Here is a 16,667-nt window from a genome sequence, read left to right on the forward strand (position 1 = left end):
CAACTGAGCCAGCCATACACCCCAAGATGTCATTTAAGATTCTTGATCACAGTGTGAGAGCACAATCTTCTACACTTAGAATCTGAATATATAGTATACTTCTTTGTAAAATGATGACAAACAGAGTCAGGTACTCCAGCCCCAGAATGAAACATAAAAGCTTTGTTCCAGAAAGATTCTCAAGCAGCCAGAGCTAGAAAAGCTGAGCAGATGAAAAAGAAGTGTTGACAAGACTCATTTCAAGGTCATATTAGACCTTGATTTCAATAAAGTTTAGAGACAGCTATATTACATTAAAAATGCATTTCTCGGGGCGCCTGGGTGGCGCAGTTGGTTAAGCGTCCGACTTCAGCCAGGTCACGATCTCGCGGTCCGTGAGTTCGAGCCCCGCGTCAGGCTCTGGGCTGATGGCTCGGAGCCTGGAGCCTGTTTCCGATTCTGTGTCTCCCTCTCTCTCTGCCCCTCCCCCGTTCATGCTCTGTCTCTCTCTGTCCCCCCCCAAAAAAATGCATTTCTCTCCTTCCTCTTTTTTTGTGACTATTATTATTAAAAATGTAACTTTTTTTTCCTCTTTTTGACCTGGTAATTGTGTCTAGTTGAGCTGGTGCATTGTTCATGAACTTCCTGCTTTTCCTGGGGTGACAGAGGTAAACACATGATTCTGTGTGAATTTGTGACTACTTTGTGCCAACCATGGAAATGTGCTTTGCATGTAGGTGTTTGCAAGAAAACTGGGGATAAAATTATGAAGAATGCAGAAAAAATAAGTAAGAATAATCTTTCACTCATGTAGATGACCTAGAGATCATGAAACTTCACTGAACGGTCACTGGCTAGTATACAGACTGACTGACTCAATAAATGTAAGGACAGGCAAGGGGACAGCTGGACAGAAGGGTTCTGTGACTCTTGTCTCCCTTTCTATCCTCACCTCTTCTTTCCTACTCCTGTGACTCTCTACCCAATGTGCCTTTGCTCTGCCTTACTCTCCCTTCTCCTTCCTGTCTGTCCAACTTCTCTAATCTTCCAGGTTCACTTCCCATCCTAGAGGGTGTGTGAAATCTGATTACTGCTGCCCAGACAGCCATGCCCTTTCCCTTTCTTTTTCCTTAGTTATATTGGTTAAATTATTACCACCTTGGTATGTTTTCTATTGTTCTCTAATCATTTCACATGTTTCTCTAACTAGATTGTATATTCATGATCTCAAATACTTAACAGAGAGTTGTAGGGTACTAAAGAAGGAACAAACAGGAAAGAAGGAAGTGAGGAGGGAGAGAAGGAAGGAGGGAGGAAGGAAGGGAGGGATGATGGATGGATGGAAGGAAGGAAGGAAAGGAAGGAAGGAACGGAGAGAAGGAATGGAGAGAAGAAGGAAGGAAAGGAGGAAGGATGGAGGCAGGAAGGGAGGGAGGGAGGGAGGGAGGGAGGATGGGAGGAAGGAAGGAAGGAAGGAAGGAAGGAAGGAAGGAAGGAAGGAAGAGAAGGAGGGAAGGGAGAGAAGGAAGGAAGGAAGGAAGGAAGGAAGGAAGGGAGGGAGGGAGGAGGCAGTGAGATTATAACTTACATAACAAAATACCTTATAGCCACATAAGCACAAAGCTAGTGTTGAGCATATACAGGTACTCAGCAATTTCTGGTGACCAATTTTCTGTTTCTGGATCCTCCTTTAAACAGCAGTTTCTTTTGAACATCCCTCCCACTCCTAACCTCCCTGCATTGCTACTGTAAGTTAAGAAAAACAATTATTTCAGAGTGCGCAGGGGAATGGGAGGAGGGGCTAAATCCTGCATGGGTTTGACAGGTAATTAACTAGCAAAAGAAATAGCAGAAAAGAAAGGATTGAGATAGGAACAAGGCAGCTTCCCAGAAGGGTAGCACAATGTCTATTCAAAATATAAACTGGATCTAAACACCAAGACGTAAAGATGTGAAAGCGCTTACATGTATTTTTAAAATGTCCTTGGGAAAGATGAAGCATCATTTTCGCTTGCTGATAAGCTACAGTGTGAATTTCAAGCAATACATAGTTATTTCTTCACTTCTCATGGACGTTACAACGCCAATCTCAGGATTTCAGACTATATATATATATGTGTGTGTGTATATATATACGTATATATATATACATATATATACGTATATATATACACACGTATATATACATATATACGTGTGTATATATACACACGTATATATACATATATATATACGTATATATATGTATATATATATATACGTATATATACGTATATATATATATACGTATATATATATATATTTTCCCCAAGAGTAAGCATTATTTTCTATTTGCAGAGAAAGCGTGTGATCATCTAGATGTGAAACTTAGTTCCTGTTCCAGTCATGTGCTGTGCTGCCCTCCAATACCTTCCCCACCTGTGCCCTAACTCAGCTCCCAGAGCAGTGGGGCTCCCCCTCACCTGCTATGTTTCCCAGGCTCCCAATACAGCACTTTCCCAAGGGGTGCCTCAAATGGGAGACTGGGTGAGAGTTTGGAAATGGGGGGGGGGGGGGTGGAAAGGAGGGCACCTCTTATCTCTGGCTTCTGCCGCAACATGCCTCAAAGTCAACATCCCCCAAGTCTCTGCAGCCCAGGGGTGCTGCTGGTCTCCTGCTACCAGGTGAGACACCACTTTCCTCTTTGGACCCTTTGTCCTCCAGCATCTGTGCAACTGACTTCCTGATCCTGAATATAGTAGTATAAAATATTACAAAAACAATTCTGTTTCCTAGACAAAATTCTTCCTGATCCAGATTTCACAAAGTTGTTCCAATGCTGCACCATTTGTAAAAATAAAAAAAATAAATAAATAAAGAGAAAGAGAGAGAGAGAGAGAGAGAGTATTTTCTGGAAAAAAATTAAACTATATATTTCTTTATTTTAAACTAAATGTTATATTTTTAGCAGTGGCTGGTCTCTCTTTTCAAATATCTCTTCCAACCTATACTTGAATGTTTATCTGAAATTACTTGTTAGCAAATCCCACTTCAGAGTGGGGTGAATGCAGAGAGCAGTTTGTTTATTCCTTAATTATGGCATTTGCCATAGTTTATATTACAGTTTAATTTTCATTATCTTCTTCCATGCCTGACTCTTAACTGGATTATAAATATTTAGAGGACAGGAGGCACCAGGCCTAAATTTCATATTTAATCTCGAGAAAGTAGAATAGAAAGTTCATGTAGTAAATTAACACTAAGTGTTGGTAGAATGAATTGTGGTTAGGAAGAAATGATCAGATATTGGATGCATCATTCTGGTTTTTACCAGGTCCTTATGTTGAATGAACTGTTTACATAAGAACTGATCCCCAATTCCTTCAGCTGGAGGTGTGTAACCTTACTTGGATGCAAATCTAACTTGAATTGTGTTGCTAGATAATGCATATAATGTGTTCTAGAAAGATGGAAACTGCTGCTTTTTAAACATAAATTAAGCACAGATTAAAAGCTCCAAGCCAGATACCAAGTCAAGCATTGATGGCTTCAAGGTTTTCTGGTTTCAATCTGACATTTCTACTTCAAATTGAGTTATTTCATGATCTTAGTTTGTATTACCCAGAAGTATACTTTGAATCAAGGATCCAAGTACAGTGGTAATGAATTTATTTGGGAGATGATCCTATGAAGCACACTGGTAAGGACTGGAGAAGTGAGACAGAAGGGAAAGAAGCCAGTGGAGGATGTGTTAAACCAGGTACCACTGTGGAAGCCAAGGGCTCCACTTTGCTGGGGAACTCTTAATGAGCCAGGGGTCAAGGAGTTGAGGTATTTTCCCATCAAGTCTGCCCCATCTCTGGTTGAGGGCAGCTACTAGGGCTTTAACTCCATGGCTCATCTAGCCAATCCCATGCACAAGACACACATGCACCGGAGAGAAGAAAAAGCCTTTAGACATAGGGCTGCAGGTTCTTGCAATGCAAAGCCATTGGCAATTACCAGAAGGTAAGTGGCAAGGAGAAATGGATGGGATACTGACAGCATTTTCTATAAATATGGAAGATAATACATATGGTCAACATTCAATACAATGTATCGTATATGTATAAGTTTGTTTGTTTATGTGTAGAAATGGTGTGTGTACATTTTTTTCAACCTAAGATCTTCTATATTGGAAATACAGTATAAGATGAAGAATACACATAATTTCATGCTTCTCTGAATGCCCAAAATCTTTTCTCTGATTCTCAAAAACTATACTTATAAATTGCTACCTTGTGTTGACTCAAATAAGCATACTTAAATGAGTTTCTTTGTACATAGCATGTGCTTCTATTTAAAATGTGTATATCCCACAGCACATAACACAATATTTTGAATATAGTTTAGTTGTTGAATGAAAGGTATAGTAAACTAGGCTGTTGTGTGGCAATATTTACTTCCTCCTTTTAACTGCAAGGGAGAGGTTACTTCTGTGCTCCATTGATGTTGGGCTTAGCAATAAGACTTCTTTGGGCCACATGCATGGGCAGGGTGTAGCTCCCACCACTTGACATAGGGCTTGGCTATGTGACTTTCTTTGCTCAATGGAATGTTAGTACATGTGACACAAGCAGATGCTTAACATGTGCTTCAGGGCTGGTGTTGGTCTCTTTGCAATTCTACATTTCTACATGAAAAGAACCCTTCCTCAGGTAGCCACTTGTTTAAGGAAAATAAGAAACACACAGAGTAGACCCGTATCCACTATGTAGCTGTGAGCCAAGCCCAAAGTCAATCCTTGATCAGCCTATCCACAGATATGTAAACTAGAATAAATAATTGTTTTAAACACTGACTTTTGAGATAGTTTGTTACACAGCATTACTGTGGTAATAGCTAACTGATACATAAAGTAAGCAACCAAATCCTTTAAATATTGAAACAGTACAGTAGTGGTTATAATAGTTACTGTTTGTAAAATATTAGACATACAAATGTAGAAATTATTTTAATATGCTAATATTCTTCCTATAATAATTGATTCAAACCTTGTTAGATATGCAAAGTAGTAAAAGTGAGGTGAGAAAAGTAGTGAAAAACAACACAAACTATAATTCCTTCTTTAGTTGTAACAGAGGTTAAACAACACACACACTTAGGATATACAAAAATATAACATGAAATATTTTATCCAAACTTAGTTTTTCAAGTCTCAAGTCACATTTCATAATCTTACAGAGATCTTTGCTAATCACCTTATTTGATTCTGTCCCCATTTAACCCTTCCTACCATTATACATAACCCCATTATCTTTTTTTGTAGCATTTGTTATATCCCAAAGTTCTCTTGTTTATTTCTTTCTTTATCACGTGTGTCTTCCACTAGAATGTAAGCCTTATTAAGAATAAAGTTCTGTCTTTTTTTTCTTATCTTTGTGTTCCAGCATCTAAAAATGGTATCTGGTACTTGGTATGTATCCAATAAATAGCTGTTTAAAAAGTTAATGTCTAATAGCTACCAATAATAAATACTATTTTCCATATTTAAGTTATTCTGGAGGCATTTTTGCTAACTTCTAGTCTTGAATTTCTACTCTGAATCAATTTAGTAAAAGCATCAGCCTTCATAATAAGGTGTTGTTGGATGCTTGGTTGAATAGTTCAAGCTGCATTACATTGGATTTTTGAACAGAGGGTCTTTTTTTTTTTCTTCTTTCTTAGATTCTAGTGAAATGTGTGCAGTGGTTTCAGGTATCCGTTCTTCATCTTAGTGGAACTACACCCAGATGATGGGGAAATTACCCACAAGCACACTTAGCCTTTATTGGATTTTTCTGATCTTGTTATTCATATCCTCTGGCAGCTGGCTCAAAAACAAGCAAGGGAGCACTACAATCCAAATTGCATTTTAAAATGTGAATATTGTGCTTGTTACTTTATGTTTTATGCATTGTTTGCAAATAGGAAATATGGTCACCTCATATTTTATGGATTTGCTTTGGAAAATGATTCAAAGGAAGTTCAACATTAGGAGCACAGAACTTAGCTCTTGCATTTTTGAATGCTTGATTTTTCTTCCCATGCCATCTATTTCCTTAATAAAGAGGATAAGTTAAAGTTATTCTTGCCTTTTGGCCTCATTATTGTAAACTGGTAGGGACTAGCCTTGAATTGTGTATGCTTAATAAATATATACTTAACGATAAACTGGAAAAAGCACTGTATGGGGCCCTAAATTCAGGAAGTAAAAAAATTTTTTCCCCAAAATATATCAGGGCAAATTTTTCCTCCTAATAACATATGAAAGGAATCTTGGACAAAAATTACACATTGTGATAGAATTGCAGATTTAGGGCCAAGTTGATCAAAAGTTCTACAAGTAATGTGACTAAACTAAAATGGCCACTTTTAGCTATGGGTTACACTTTATTTTGGAGTATGGCTTTCTTTTTTTTGCCTGTGTTACTGAAATCATGGTACATCTTTTCATTAGTAGCTTATCTTCCCGTGGTAGATTCATTCTATTGCTATAGGTTTCAACTGAAAGCTGGAAGTGTATCTTTCTCTTTCCACCATATTTTATGTTGTCTCCATTGTGGCTGTCACTGTTATAGCCCCCATTTTCTTACTTTTATAACATTTACTAGTCTCAGACATTTTTCTTGCTCATTTACTTGTTTACTATTTGTTTTCTTGTTTTGTGCTGTTTTGTTTTGGTTATCTATACCTCCATTAGAATATAAATTCACAAAATCAGGAATTTGTATATATTTACTCCTTTGTGTTTGCAACTTTGTGTTTGCAAATTAATACCCAATAAGATGTGTCAAATTCTTATAATTCAACCATAAAAAGAAAAATAAACCCCATTTAAAAATGGGCAAAGGATTTGAATAGACAGTTTTCCAAAGAAGACACACAAATGGCCATCAAGGACATGAAAAGATGCTCAACATCATTAATCATTAAAGAAATGCAAATCAAAATGTAATATGATGCCACTTCACATATATTAGAATGGCTATAATCAAAAGAACAGATAATAACAAATGTTGAAAGGATATGAATAAATTGGTAGAAATGTAAGATGGTGCAACAATTTTGAAAAACAGTTTTTCAGTTCTTTAAAACATTAGCCATATAATTAGCACACGATTCAGTATTTCCACTCTTAGGGATATACTCAAGAGAACTGAAAATATATACACACACAAACACTCATATAGGAATATTCATAGCAGCATTATTTATAATAGCCAAAAAGAGAAATAACCAAAATGTCTATAAGTTGATGAATGGTTAAACAAAATGTGATATATCCATATAATGGAATATTATTTTGCCATAAAATAGGAAAGAAGTATTGATACACAGTACAACATGAATGACACTTGGGCACATAATGTTAATTTAAAGAAGCCAGACACAAAAGGCAATATAATATATAATTCCACTCATATGCAATGTCTAGAATAGGCAAATCTCTAAATACAGAAGGCAAAATAGTCATTGCCAGGGGCTGGGGGAATGGAAGAATGGGAACCACTATTAAAGGGCATGGTAGCTTTCATACAGATGATGGAAATGTTCTGGAGTTAGAGAGTAATGAAGATTGTAAAACTTTCCAAAATATTGTAAGCAGGACTGAATTGTATACTTCAAAATAATGAATTTTATGAAGTATCAATTAAATATCAGTAATGAAAAATGTAGAATACAATCAGTTATAATAATAACCATTAGTAGGATGCTTGTTATTCCAGGTATCATGCTAAGGACTTTACATGTAACATGAATTATTGTCACTACACAACTCTATAAGGAAGACTGTCATTATGCCCATTTTGCAGAAACTTCTAGTTAGAAAGACTAAATAACTTGCCAAGGCCACAGAGCTAAGCAGTGGTGGAGCTGGAACTATTGGGGATAGAACCTAGGTAGTACATCTGGTTCCTGAGCTGGGGTTATTGTATGTGTGGGAAGACTACAGCCAGAAAGATGTATTTTTGTTGTCATCATATTTACTTAGGTATGTGCTTGCATTTTGCCTCAACTTTCCTAGAAAGAGTTCTTTGAACTCTTTGGGGTCAAGAGGGTTGTAAATATTTATAGATTGACTGTCAACTACAAATAGCATAAAATAACTCAATATTTTTAGACAATGGTTTTTGTCCAATAAGACAGAAACAGAAATCAATTTAAAAAGTTCCAAAGATTTTCAAGAAAGAGTGGAGGAATGGAATAAAATGGTGAGTTGGGGGCAATAAAATCTAGAGTTTTAATAGGCATTTTCATTTTATATTTAGTCATGTATTTACTCTGTATTTACTTTATTAGAAACCATAAAACTTTGATTCTACCATTGGTCTTGCAACCAGTGCATGGGTCACTCAGTCTCTGGGCTTTAGTTTCTTCCTTTGTGATATAAAGGATATAACTAAACAACTCCATAGTTCTGATAGAGCTTTACCACTCTATGATTGTAGGAACTGTGCACCTTAGAACAAATATACCTGAGTGTCCTTTATATCTCTAGTTTCAGAAAAGGATGTGGGCTGAAGGTCCTCTCTGAAGTTCAGTTAGAGCTTTTTCATGCTCTTCAGGAAGCCCAAGAGTATTTCCCAACAAGTCAGTCTGTTGCCCTGCGAGCTGCATGAGTCAGGGAAAGTGCCTGCTGCAAGAAGCCCAGAGAAGCCAGTGCTCAGAGACTCAGTAGATGAAGTAAAAATCCTGGGTATCATTCTGGATCTTTCCTCATTCCCAAACTTAATGGTAACAGAACCTCTGATGAAGTGGAAACAAAAATGGTGGACTTGTAGGAGACAGACAATAATGAAATGTAGAGATTGAAGGTGATAGGAAAATTTACATAAAGAATCCAGGGCTTTTGGGAATCAAGGGGAAGAATCCCTCACCTTCTCCCTTCAAGTTCAAAGACTTTAGGATAGAAAAAAATTGGACATGACAAAAACCCCAAATTCAATGAATGAAATGAGTCACCAATTATAAAAGCATCAAGAGATCACAAAAATATGGGGGTGGACCACTTCATGCACGAAACCAGGTATAGTTTGAGCACGGCTGGTATTCCTTGGAGTTCCCCTCAGGTACTTTTCACCATCCCTGTGTTCCCATCTCTCAGCTTTCTGTGCTGTAGCCTAAGGTGCATACCTGCAAACATCTGCAGGACTGTCCTTTGGCTACTGAAGCTTCTCTGCCCACATCACTAGCAGAGATCAGGAAGTGCCTGGTAGTTTACATCCCCTGGCATAGACCTTGTGCAACAAGTAGGAGAGCCCAACTCCTTGCCTTGAGTCAAGGAGAATTCTGAGGTGTTACTTACACACCATAGCTCCCTGTAGGATTAGGCTGAAACTGAGGCTTGGCCTGAAATTGCATCCTTGCTTGACTTCTTCCTTCTTCCCTGCTCTATTTTTCCTCTAGAAGTACTTTTTAAATAAATCATTTTCACAGCAATCATCACCTCAGGGTGAGCTTCTGGGAACTTGACCTAGGACATTGGTGCTGTACAGAAATGGTGGCTCTTATCTCTTAAGATGGCAGAGAATGGAGACCCTTCCATCCCACTTCATGGGACAATCTGACACCCTAAGGAAGAAACAATGTGATTGGATCTAAATAAATTTAATGTTGGGAGTTCATGACAATTCTGTCAGGTATATTCTTTGCTGAGCAAAATACTGCTGGGGTTTGTGAAAGACTAAGAAAAAAATCACTGTAGCCCCAGCAGGGGTGTGCACCAATGGTTGTGATAGACCAAGTACTCACAATGCTTTAGACACAACAGGAGATCACACAAATGTGACAGTAGCTGCAGCCATGGAGGCAGGATAATCTTTCTTGAGCACATTTTATCTGCAATTCCCAGGCCTCTGGTACTGGAGGTAACACCAGTGCCATAACAGATCCTCCTAGATTAGATGATCCAGCTTCTCATAATGGTACCATAGTGTTTCAAATTCAAGGGGGAGATGCATGAGGATGCTCCCTAAAGATTCTTGGATGTATCAACAAATGGAGACCTAAGCAAGAAGTATTAGACTTCCCATGAATGAGAGTGAGTTGGGGCTGAGATCTTGCACGGTCAGTCAAACTTCAAACAGCAAAGCAAGGAAACACAGTAACTAGTCAACTAATCACAAGTCCATGCCAATACCGATTTGTGGAATCCATTCACTTTTTCCTCCATTTCTCCACCTCTGTATCTTCAGGAGGTCAGTTCATCATCATTGGTCTGGACCAATGTAGCCATCTCCACCAAGCTCTCTGCCTTTAGCTTTGCTCCCTTCCAACTCATTCTCCATTCTGTAAGTACAATAATCTCCTTAAAGCACTCTTAAGATTCTCCAATGTCTTAAGACTCTCCCATGTCTCTCCATTATCTTCAGCATGAATTTGAAACTCCATAGCATGGATGTGAAACCCTTTCATGATCTGGTCTACACCCACCTCTCCAGACACACCTCACATCATCTTCTCCTGGCGTTTTATGGCTTATACATTACTCACACACCCCTCTCTCTATTATGGCTCTTCCTCCCTAATGACTTGGTTTTGAAAATCCCCAGTCCCTAGCTTTGTTCCAGGTCCTCCTACACCATCAGTTTCTACCTACCTTCCCTCCTGCTTCACAGAACAGAACCTGGTATCCATCCACATTCTTTAGCAAGCACCCTAGTATTTCCTTCCATTTTTTGATTCTGTACATCTTTTTTGGTGTTAACATCCATATCACAAGGCAGATAAGAGAGGATAGCTTTGAGATGAGGGTTTCTCCTAACTCACACTGCTCAGAAGGCCATTCAACATGAGATCAGCTGCTTGATACACATATTTTTTTAGCTTTTGCTATAGGTACCTACACTTTCTAAGTGATTGCAAGGGAAGGACCACACCTTTGCCATGTCACGGCTTCTTTTCTTCAACTGTGGGCATATATGTTTATATACTAGTAGAGTTGTAACAATGCCAAGACTCAACACTGGCTCTTTTACTTCCTGCCCCAGGCCCTCTTGCAGAAACACCTCCCAGTTCCTTGGACACTTACAGTTTCCATTACCTTTAGTGTTGTTGTTGACGATGATTATGGAGTTGATGATGGTGATTTGCCTGCAGCTAGTGAGGCATAGAAAAATCCATGCAGATTAAAGACCTCCAAGAGGTCTGCCTTCTTTCCTTTCCCTAGTCCTTTTCTACAGTATTGATCCTACCTTTATTCCTTTCACAAATCTCTGCAATAACCTGGCTCCCTTCACCACTGGCTCTGGCTTTGTGGGGGGATTTATTATGAACTCTGGTTTAGAGACTTTAAATAGTCTATAATCTTGGCCAGGCTCGAGCTCAGCCAGTCCTGAAAGCCTGCTAAATGAAGCATGACAAACGCATGCTCATTTAGTGGTGACTGGTGACAGCTGGGATATGATGTATCTATCCCAACAGCAGAAGCGGGACATTTATTTAGTAATAGCCTTCATCTTCTCTCTCCTCTTAACCTCACAAAATCCCACTTCTCGGGACAATTATTGGAGTAGTGGAACTTAAATCCCCATATTTCCAGAAGCACCTACATAAAATCATCTTCAGGCATGGATATGACAAAGCTAGGGATGCGAGTCGTGTCATTTGTTTCCCTGCCTGACAGAGCAAGGCAGCATCACTGAGGCAGGACCCAGGGGAGCCCATTATCCCAGCCCAAAATGGCACACAACCTGAATATCCTATGCCTCCCAAGTTCATTATGGGAAAGATGAAAACCAGCATCTTTAGAATTACCATTTTTTAAAATTGGTCTAATGAAATCATGTATGTTCTCTCCCCCTTTGGGTTGGCTTGTTAATGATTCCTGCTTACATTTGCCCTTGAAAATTGAAAAGACTTCCTGTTAAAATGCGAGAAGAAACCCTCCGGAAGTTAAATCAGGATGCTCTGGCTCCCTTTTGCCCAGCAGTCCGTACTGGTATCTCTTTGTGGTTTTAGTTTGCATTTCCCTAATGACTAAGGATACTGAGTATCTTTTCATGTGCTTATTGGTGATTTGCATATCTTCTTTAGTGAAATCTCTATTTAAATTTTTGCCCATATTTTATTAGGTTATGTGTCTTCTTATTGGGTTGCAAGGGGTTTTTGTACATTCTGGATACAAGTCTTTTGTCTGATATGCATGTGTCGTAAGTATTTCCTCACTCTGTGGTTTGCCTTTTAGTTTTCTCAAATGCCTTTTAAAGAGCTTTTTAGAAAAAAAAAATTGATGCAGTCCAATTTACCCAGTTTTTCCTCTAATAGTTCATGGTTTTTTTTATGTTGTAAGCAGTCTTTGCTTAGCCAAAAATCACAAAAATAATTTTATGTTTTATTCTCAAAGTTTTATAATTTTATTTATTTATTTTTAAAATTTTTTTTAACGTTTATTTATTTTTGAGACAGAGAGAGACAGAGCATGAATGGGGGAGGGGCAGAGAGAGGGAGACACAGAGTCGGAAGCAGGCTCCAGGCTCTGAGCCATCAGCCCAGAGCCCGATGCAGGGCTCGAACTCACGGACCATGAGATCGTGACCTGAGCTGAAGTCGGACGCTTAACCGACTGAGCCACCCAGGCGCCCCAAAGTTTTATAATTTTAAATGTACCCTTATGACAATGATCTATTTTGAATTACTTTTTGTATATACTATCAATATGGCCAAGTTTCATTTTTTTCCTATGAATATCCAGTTAATTCAACATTATTTGTTGAAATGATTTTCCTTCACTCATTCAACTGTGTTGATAATTTTGTCATAAACCAACTGACTATATAGATGTGATTTATATTCTGTTGCATTCCATCACACATTTTCACTAATACTAATGTGTCTTACTCACTGATATCTGGACGGTAGCCAGGCTGGATTTTGAAACTTCCCTTGACATCATGATTGCTTCTCATTGGCATATATATGTGTGTGTGTGTGTATATATATATGTGTGTGTGTGTGTGTATACACACACACACACACACACACACACACACATATATAATATTTCCACTGTCTTCTTTAACTCTGTCCAACCTTATACCAACATCTGTGATCTCCCTGTCTCAAATATCAATATTTTATTCCTTAGTAGTCCATTCCTTGAGAAGCCTGCTGTATATGAGGAGGGAGATTAACTGTAATAATGTCTGATAATGACTGATATCTTAGTGGACACATTTACATTTTCCAATCTAGGACCTTTAAAAGGTACTATCTTAATGCAAAGATTTAGCTTTATTGATGGTAACTTCAGACACCATAATAACTTTCCTATAATAAAGCTCACATCTTGGGATTAAGTGTGCCACTTGGAACCCCTTAAACCAATGCTCCTCAATGATGGTAGTGGTACCACCACTGGTGACATGAGAGAGGCTTTCAGGTTATAGCTATATATTGTTTTTAAATATTAATAGTTATATAAGTTTTTGACTATGGATTAAGAATTCAGGAACCTAAAAATATAGTTTCATACAGTATTGCTTCACAAAAGTTCATTGATTTACAAAAAAAAAAAGTCAATGCAAAGAAAAATACTGACTATATGATATGATGTTAATGATATATATATATCTTCACCCAAATGATGAATGTGATTTGCCTCATGGAACAGAGAGAAACTGGCCGATATCTTCCTGGGGTTTTGTAAACAATCTGACCTACTTCATTTTTTTCCTTCCCTTCTGATCATGTGTAAGAACCAGTGGATTCTTTAAAGAGCTATTGTCCACAATGAAGTACTTGCTCCTCTTTCTGTGTCATACCTAATGTGTATTTCTTTATCTTTGTTTTCTCTTTTCCTACCCTCGTTCTGATGAGGTAAACACTACTGTGTCTTTTATGGTATAAGCCAACCCTCTTACTCTTTCTGCTTCCTTTCTACCCTATGTGCAGCATACTAGTTTGCCATTCATGAAAACTCTTTCTGGATCATTAAATTATATAGAAAGAGGGTTCCCCCACGCAGAGTGCTTTTAAAGTTAAACGAAAAGCTCCATTAAATGCCCTCTTATCTTTGTAAGCTTGAGGCAGAAAGAGTTCTTTTTTTACTCATTATAGCAATTATTTTCTGCCTGCTCTTAAATATATCTGGAGATTTCAAATCATGAAAGCAATTTAGCTATCAAAACTGTCATAATAAAAAAATAATTTAAATCCAAACCAAATCAACTAAAAAATGATGGATAAAACTGCTTAGAAAAGTATGTATCGTGCTCTAGTCCAAGCAATCTTTATTTCCTTGAAAAGACTGATCTTCTACATCATTAAATTTTTATTCCCATCACTCCTGGATTGTTTGACCTACGGGAATCTTCCATTGCCTCATATTATACTTTAAAATTTTTCAAAATTGTATTCAGGTGTAACGTGCATGCAATAAAATGCACAAATCATGGGTGCACCACCTGATGAAATGTTATATATGCCTACTCTTGAGCAATCATCACACAGTTGAAGATCTAGAGAATTTCCAGCAGTCTGAAAGCTCTTTTGTTCTCTCTCACTCAGCACCTTCCACAAAATACCCATTGATCTGACAGCTATTACCACAGATTCATTGGTTTCTCTTCCCGATTCATATAAATGGACTAATACAATAGATACACTTACACAGATGGCTTATTTCCCTGAATGTTGTGTCTGTGACTGCTATATGTACTTCTGACTAGATGTTTTGTCTGTTCTTTTCCATTGCTATTTAATATTCCATTGGTGAATATACCATTATACAATTATCCATGGTACTGATGAGTGTTAGGGTCTTTTTAATTGTTGACAACTATGAATTGTACTGAAGTGAGCATATATTCTTTTGCATATATTTTGGTGGACATATGTACTTATCTCTCTTAGATATATATGTAAGAGTGGTACAGACAAAACAAATGCTTAATCTTAATAGACACTGCCAATTAATTTTCTAAAATGGTTGATTGTGATGGTTGAACAACTGTGTGAAAATAATTAAAAAGCATTGAATCATATAATTTATATGGTAGATTGTATGGTATGTGAATTAAGCCTCAATAAAAATCAGCTTCCATTAAATTTCTACTGAGTATAATTGTTTTATCTTCACCTTCTACCTTTTTCATCTTGGTTTTTGATCCAGCTAGAATTGATTTTTTTGTGTGTGTATGGAGTGAGTTAGGAATCGAACTAACTGTTTTTCATGTGGATTATGAATAGATACAGAGCCACTGTAGAATAGTAATTTTCCCACCTCATTGCAATAGCACTTTTATTGAAAGATAATAGTTCTCAGCTGTTGTGCATCTGTTTCATAATATTCTCAAAAATCCCCTTTTTAAAAAGTATCTTATTTTTTTAATGATGAAAATAGTATGTGTATGTATTACAAAATTTTTAAAAGAGAGATATGAAGAAGAAAGTAAATATTATATACAAACCTACTCAGATATCATATTAAGACATTTAATTTATTTCTGCCTTTTTCTTGATATTTCTCTGTATCTATATATAGAATTGTGATGTAAAATAAAATTTATGTTCTTTTCCCACATAATTTCATATTTTATGTGTTTTCTAAATCATTAAATATTCTTTGAAAACTCTTAATGTAGATTCATGTAAAAATACATGCTAACCTGGGGCATCTAAGTAGCTCAGTAGGTTTCGCATCTGACTCCTGGTTTCAGCTCAGGCCATGACCTCACAGTTCATGAATTTGAGCCTGGCATCAGCTCTACACTGGCAGTGAGGAGTGTGCGTGGGACTTTTCCCCCTGTCTCTACCCCTCCCCCACTCACGCTGTCTCTATCTCTCTCAAAAATAAACTTAAAAAAATATATATGCTAATCTATTTTCTTACTTTCTTATTATGAAAATTTAGAATAGTATTTTATATTTTCTTAAGTTACTTGATTTATTTTGAGAGAGAGAGAGGGAAGGGAAGAGAGAGGGGGAGACAGAGAATCCCAAACAGTCTCCATGCTGTCAGCATGTGCCTGACGTGGGCTAGATTTCACAAACCATGAGATCATGACTTGAGCCAAAATTAAGAATTGGATGCTTAACTAACTGAGCCATCCAGATGCCCCAGAATAATATTTTCTAAATACCTAGGAATCAACTTAACCAAAGAGGTGAAAGACCTGTACTCTAAAACTATAAAACAATGATGAAAGAAACTGAAAATAACACAAGGAAATGGAAAGACACAGGTTCATAGATTGAAAGAACAAATATTGTTAAAATGTCTATACTATCTAAAGCTATCTACAGACTTAGTTCAATTCCTATCAAAATACCGACAGCATTTTTCACAGAACTAGAACAAGCAATCCTATGATGTGTTTGGAACCACAAAAAACCCCAAATAGCCAAAGCAATCTTGAAAAAGAAAAACAAAACTGGAAGCATCAAATTCTAGACTTCAAGTTATATTACAAAGCTGTAGTATTCAAAAGAGTATGGTACTGGCACAAGAATAAATACATAGAACAATGGAACAGAATAGAAAACCCAGAAATAAATCCACCATCATATGATCAATTAATCTTAGCATATTAATCATAGTTGTTGTTTTTAATTAATTCCTGATGTGATCATTACAATATCCCTGCCATGTCTGTTTTTCATGCTTGCTTGGTCTCTTCAAGTTTTTTGTTTTTTTTTTTTTGTTTTTTTGTTTTTTTGCTTTTTGGAATGTTTTATACCTTTTTCTT

This window comes from Neofelis nebulosa, chromosome 9, assembly GCF_028018385.1.
Source record: "Neofelis nebulosa isolate mNeoNeb1 chromosome 9, mNeoNeb1.pri, whole genome shotgun sequence".
Taxonomy (NCBI): domain Eukaryota; kingdom Metazoa; phylum Chordata; class Mammalia; order Carnivora; family Felidae; genus Neofelis; species Neofelis nebulosa.